General features: G+C 41.0%; 1 pseudogene; it reads left to right on the top strand.

Moving 5' to 3' along the window:
• The first annotated feature begins 3,561 nt into the window (after positions 1-3,561).
• LOC101358139 (olfactory receptor 1N2-like) lies at positions 3,562-4,511 on the top strand (annotated as a pseudogene).
• Positions 4,512-7,292: the final 2,781 nt, after the last annotated feature.

Below are 7,292 nucleotides of genomic sequence, written 5' to 3' on the forward strand. Positions count from 1 at the left end.
GTAGGCTACAAGTCCAAATTCAAGGCATCAGCTCCAGCGGAGGGCTTTGTCTTCTCTGTCGGCTCTGGAGAAAGGTCCTTGTGATGCATGTCTTCCCTTAGTCTGGGAGCATCTCAGTGCAGGAGCCTCAGGTCCAAAGGACGCACTCTGGTCCCAGCAGTGCTTTCTTGGTGGTATGAGGTTCCCATGTGTCTCTGCTTGCTTCTCTCTTTTATATCTCAAAAGAGATTGGATTAAGACACTATCCAGTCTTGTAAACCTCATCAGTATAACCTCATCACAGTGATAGAATTTACAACACATAAAGAGATCACATATAACCTCACCATAGTGATAGAGTTTACAACACATAAGGAAATCACATCAGATTACACAATCATACAGTACTGGGAATCATGACCCAGCCAAGTTGACAGATATTTTGGGGGGGACACAATTCAATCCATGACAGTGACTATACCATGTGTTTACGGGATAAGAACAACCAGAATTCTAATATCCCACTCTTGAAATGTTTGCTTTCAAGATGCTCCCTTTCAGAACCATACTGGCCTTGCTGTGAGCAACCCAAGCCATATGGAAAGGCCATGTGTAGCTGCTCAGACATAATAAACAAGTGGAGAATGCTGGAGTTATTAAAAATGTCACTGATAAAACTAGCTATTTGTGAAAAATTTAAAGTAAAGATAGATCTGTCTCTCCCACTATACCACACAATAAATTGCAGGTAAATTAAATATTTACATGTAGTGCTTAAAATTTAAAGAAATAACTAAGGGGAATATCCCTGGTCTACAGGATAGAAAGAAATTTTGCATATAAACATAATAGATAAAATCACAGAACAAAATGTCCATTTTGGCTACAAAAAAAAAATTTTTTTAAATGTCTGTACATAGTATAATCACAAGGGCAAATAAATAAATAAAAAACACACAGAATAAAAAGCTATTTTTTTTTTGCCTTTAATATCCATTGGAAAAAGCACAAACACTCCAATAGAAAAAGGACAAATATATCAACAGAACAATTTGAGGAATAATTACCCGTGGTGAAACAAACATTTAATCTTACTAGTAACCAAAGAAATGCAAGCTAAAATATTGAAATATTATTTTGTATCTCTGAAATTTTTAATGATTAAAATCAGCAATGATATTGGGATGAAGTATAGTGGTTCAGAGTGTGGACGCTACAGTCATGCAAAACTAGGTTGGAATTTCATCTCCATTTAGTAGTTGAATGACTTTTGGCAAGTTACTATCCTCACTAAGCCTTGGTTTTTCCATCTTGAAAATGATGCTAATATTAATTCCTCTGTTCTAAGCTTTTTGTGAGGTTACTTGAGATTATGTAATGAAAGTGTTCAATAAGTACTAGCTAGTATTAATAGAAACACAGGAGCTGTGATTAATTCTTTTAACAGCTGCTATGTATCAGCATGGAAACACTGGTGGCATAGTGATTAAGAGCTAAGGCTGCTAACCAGTTCAAATCCACCAGGTGCTCCTTGGAAACTCTGTGGGGTAGTTCTGTTCTGTGCCATAGGGTTGCTATGAGTCAGAATCGACTTGACGGCAATGGACTATTATTTTATTATTATGTATCAGTATTATGGCTGGTATGCTCTATATTGCCTACCTTATTTAACTGAGAGAGTTTGGGACTTGTTTGGGTTGTAGCTTCATATTAGGTTTACTCCGTTTAGTGAAATGGCCTGCAGAAATGCTCACATTATAACAAAGGTTCCCAACTTCTTCTCAATCCTAAGAGGTGGAGCAAGCATAAATTACCCAGAAAGGACTTCCCAGAAGGCCTGCATATCAGGCTGAGTGCATTCCATCCCGACAAGAGGCTTCAGAAGCAAGTCGCTGAGACCCACATTTAAGAAGTTAATCCCTGGGAAAAAAGATCCCCTGTGTTCCCCCAGGACCCAGCCAGAGCTGACTGGAGAACAGGCTGAACAATGAGGTTGGCTCTAATGAATACTTTGGGGGATGGCGCCTTTATAACCCTAAAAAATATTCCTGCCTTCTCAGGCCTGGGGAAGATGAAAATGATTCATATGCCCTAATTGTCCCTGATAAACTCTGGACTCAATAGACCCCAATTGTACTGTTTCTGAGTCAGGAAGTTTGCAGAGGTTTCCTCCTTGTGAATTTTCCATCCAGAGGAAAAAAATTGAGAACTTGAAGATGCCTGAAATTGACCCATACCCTGACAGGTGAGGATCTGGAAGGTGTAGAACGCACACACACATACACACACACATGCAATCACACACTCTTCCCTCCATTTCCAGCCCAGTGACCAGATGAAGTTATGTGGTAGGTGAGCTGAGTCTCCAGCTAAGATCAGAAGCCTCATCGATGAACCAAAGAATAATGGAAGACTAAAATATTCACCAAAGCTTCTAAAGTCACAGCTTCTACAGAGCCAATAAGAGCTGGCTTCTGGCACCAGCTTGCTCTAAATCCTAGGAGAACCAAAAACAAGACCAGTTGTTTTCCAGCCAAAAGAGCCACAGCCTGATTTTTTTTCACCTTCCCTCTCTCTAATAAGAAGCAAATATTAGAGAGATACAGTACAATGTAGGGGCAAAGCCACAGGATTTGGAGTCCAAGAGACCTACATTTTGAATCTTTTACTAGCTATATGATCTTGAGTACATCAGATATATCTGAGACTTAGTTTCATCATTTCCACAGTTGTGGAGTACAATAGGTGTCTGACGCTTAGCAAGCCTTTGTAAATAGATACTAATGATGATGATGTCCAAGAGATCAAGGAGACTAAACTATCAGTCCCAGAGCAGAGAGGTACAGAGTTGCAAAGGGGAGGACAGGGATGATGGAGAGAGAGTGATGGAGGGGACAGCGTGGCCCCCTGTCCTGTTTGTAGACAGGAGGTCCTAACAGTGAATCAGGATAATAGGACACCACAGACACCCACTGTGCTCACCCATGCATCCTATGCCTCCAGTTAGAGAAGAGCACAGGGACTGGAGCTACACGTGTGAGATGAAGTTCTTAGGATTGTGGAGGGAAGTAGAGAGAAGGGTATCTTATCCTTCAAAGTCATTCTCAGTGCCCCACACAAAAGGCTGTAATGCATGTGTGTGTGTGTGTGTGTGTGTGTGTGTGTGTGCCTGTGTGCGTGTGTGCATTGTTAACAGAGGGGGAAAGCAAGTGATAGAGAGCATGTAACTCGTTTCCAATTGACAGCATAAATAACTTTTCCTATCTTGCCATCTAGGCCATGCCCAATTCTCACCATCTCCATCTTCCCTGGTCAAACTAATATCTTTTGACTTGACCCTACTATAGCATAGAAGGCACAATGTATATTTGAATGGATATTATCTTGACTTTTATCTAAATGTCTCACAAGTATTTTCTTATATTCCCAATGATAGCCAAAGATTCTCATTGACAAGCGCTATTAATTCTCCTGTTTAACACCTGCCAACTCAGATAGTAGTAGATACATGTCTGTGAATTAATAATTAAATACTGACACATGTAAGGGTTTTATCTACACAGATAACAAGGACTACAAGGGATGGGGAAACCAGGTAGAGTGAACCAAACCACTGTTTCAGACTTCCTGCTTCTAGGACTCTCTGAGCAGCCGAAGCAACAGCTTCTCCTATTCGGCATCTTCCTGGGCATGTACCTGGTCACTGTGGTGGGGAACTTGCTTATCATCCTGGTCATCAGCTCTGACCCACACCTTCACACTCCTATGTACTTCTTTCTGGCTAACCTATCATTAGCTGATGCCTGTTTCACTTCTACTTCGATCCCCAAAATGCTGGCCAACATTTACAGTAGTCAAAGCCAAACCATTTCCTATTCTGGGTGCCTTACACAACTGTATTTCCTTCTCGTGTTTGAAGGCCTTGACAATTGCCTCGTAGCTGTGATGGCGTATGACCACTATGTTGCTATCTGCCAGTCACTCCATTACAGCACAGCTATGAGTCCCCAGCTCTATGCACTAATGTTGGGCATGTGCTGGCTGCTAACCAACTGCCCTGCCCTGATACACCCGTTGCTGATGATTCATCTGGCTTTCTGTATCCAGAAAGCTATCCCCCACTTCTACTGTGATCCCAATGCCCTACTGAAGCTTGCTTGCTCAGATACATTAACTAGCTAATGATCATCACTATGGGCCTGATGTTTCTCACTGCTCCCCTTTTGCTGATTATCCTCTCCTAAGTCCGCATTTCCTGGTCTGTGTTTAACATCTCATCTCCTGGAGGGTGGTGGAAGACCTTCTCCACCCATGGCTCTCATCTCACGGTGGTCCTGCTCTTCTACGGGTCTCTTATGGGTGTGTATTTACTTCCTCCATCAACTCACTCTACAGAGAGGGACAGTAGGGCTACCATTGTCTATACGGCGATTATTCCCATGCTAAACCCATTCATCTACAGCTTAAGGAACAAAGACATGAAGGAGGCTTTAGGTAAACTTTCTGGCAGTGGGAAAATATTCTTACCATGACAGTGATACCTGATCCTGGCATCTGGACCAACCCTTGCCCTCCCATCACTTCAGTTATTCCACCACTTTCAGACTGATTTTAAGGGAAGGTTACCAGGTAACTCTTCTGTTACACTAAGGGGTATAACAGAAAGGATATTTCTACCTCTTTCTTAGGCTATGGAATGAGATGTTTCTGCCTCAATCTCTCTCCTAATCCCAGAGAGGCACCCATTACTAAGAGCAGAAAACCATTTTCCTTCCTCTTCTCTAAAATCAGCACATTAGCCACATGAACTAAGGCGTATGATGTGCATCTCTGGAGCCAAGCAATTCTGTCCTTTGGGGAGCATAAGATGAGATGAAGGGATAAGAATACAAACGTTTGTTGACCACCAACAATATTTCTTGTTGCTCCTCACACCAGTTCTTTGAGGTAGAATTGTGAAAACTGTCACTTAGAATGTTGAATAACTGCCTGACAGAGACTGAAGAAACCCAGAGAGTATGGTCCCCTGACACCCTTATAGCTCAGTAATGAAGTCACTCCTGAGATTGAACTTTCAGCCAAAGATTAGATAGGCCCATAAGACAAAACAAGACTAAAGGGGCACACCAGCCCAGGGGCAAGGACTAGAAAGCAGGAAGGGACAGGAAAGCTGGTAATAGGGAACCCAAGGTCAAGAAGGATAGTGTTGACAAGTCGTAGGGTTGGTAACCAATGTCAGAAAACAATATGTGTACTAATTTTTTAATGAGAAGCTAGTTTGTTTTGTAAACCTTCATCTAAAGTACAACGATAAAAGTAACAACAACAAAAAAGAATGTTGAATAACAAATAACTTGCAAAACCAGGTGTCATGGTTTGAATTACTTCTCCCAGAAAACGTGTGTATCAATTTGGCTGGGCCATGATTTCCAGAATTGTGTGGTAGTCCTCCATTGTGTGATTGCAGTTTTGAGTTAAAGAGGATTAGGGTGAGATTGTAACACCACTCTTACTCAGGTCACATCCCTGATCCAATGTAAAGGAAGTTTCCCTGGGGTGTGGCCTGCACCACCTTTTATCTCTTAAGAGATAAATGGAAAGGGAAGCAAGCAGAGAGTTGGGAACCTCACAGCACCAAGAAAGCAGTGTCGGGAGCAGAGCGTGTTCTTTGGACCTAACGTTCCTGCGCTGAGATGCTCCCAGACCAAGGGAAGACTGATGCATCACCAGGACCTTCTCCCAGAGCCTACAGAGAGAGAAAGCCTTCTCCTGGAGCTGACACCATGAATTTGGACTTGTAGCCTACTGGACTATGAGAGAATAAACTTCTCTTTGTTAAAGTCATCCACTTGTGGTATTTCTGTTAGAGCAGCACTAGACGACTAAGATACCAGGTAAGTTTGATTCTGATGCTCATTCTCTTTCTATTATATCACACTGTGGAGATCACGACAGGGAAGTTTTGGGAGCATAAAAAAGGCCAGTATTGGTGTGGTTATGACAAGCTATGGAGAATTAAAAAAATATTTTATTGTGTTTCCTTAATATTTCATTTCTTCAACTATTTAAAAGCCTTTCTTTATGTTATTGTGAGGAACGGTAAAAAGAAGTCAATATTTGTTGTATGCCTACTGTGTGCTAATTGTGTACTGGGTGCTCAGATGATTCTCTATGTTTTGTCATAACATATTCCCTAAAAAACAAAGCAATAAATCAAGTGTGTTGGGAATTTTAGGATAATAATTTGATGAAAAGTAGTCTGGAGGAAATTGGTGTTCTAAGAAGTCACAAAGCTAAACAGTAGTTATCTTTTTGCAGTGGGATTACAGGTCATTATTTTCCTTTATATCTACATTAAAAAACATGTATATATTTTTAGAATAATAAAATAAAATTTAGGGGGGTAGAAAAAAATGCTCCAATGATTAGCAGCTTACCACAGAGAGATAAAGAGGCACTTAAACAGAGCTCTCTAAAGTCTCAATATCAAGTTCAATTTGAATCAAGTTTAAAAACAGGAGGGCACTCTTTTCTGACAGCCATATACAAAGCTTAGGAATCCAGAGAATAGAGTAGGATTAATTCTGATCTGACAGGTAATGAGATGTCTTAGTCATCTAATGCTGCTGTAACAGAAATACCACAAGTGGATGGCTTTAACAAAGAGAATTTTATTCTCTCACAGTCCGGTAGGCTAGAAGTCCAGATTCAGCTCCAGGGGAAGGCTTTCTCTCTCTGTAGGCTTTGGAGGAAGGTCTTCATGATGCATCAGTCTTCCCGTGGCCTGGGAGCTTCTCCGCACAGGAACCTCAGGTCCAAAGGACAAGCTCTGCTTCCGGCACTGCTTTCTTGGTGGTATGAGGTCCCCCTGTCTCTCTGCTTGCTTCTCTCTGTTATATCTCAAAAGGGATTGGCTTAAGACACTATCTAATTTTGTAGACCTCATCAATATAACTGCCACTAATCCATCTTAATATATAATAGAGATAGAATATATAACACATAGGGAAATCACATCAGATGACAAAAGGCAGACAATTATACAATACTAGGAATCATGATCTAGCCAAGTTGACAGATATTTTGGGGGGACACAATTCAATCCATGACATGAGGTTACAACATTTGAGAAAGGAATCTAAAGTTTGATAAAACAGGAAAATCAGAAGAACACTGTGCTATATTGTGAAATAAATTTTGTTTTGAAAGAAAGAATGTTGGACAACGGCATGTATTTCCCATTGGCCATTCTATCCCCCTACCCCCTCTGTCCCTTCTCCTTGGATAGAAGAGGTTGGAATAATAAGGAGACA

This window comes from Trichechus manatus, unplaced genomic scaffold (assembly GCF_000243295.1).
Source record: "Trichechus manatus latirostris isolate Lorelei unplaced genomic scaffold, TriManLat1.0 scaffold00038, whole genome shotgun sequence".
NCBI classification, from domain to species: domain Eukaryota; kingdom Metazoa; phylum Chordata; class Mammalia; order Sirenia; family Trichechidae; genus Trichechus; species Trichechus manatus.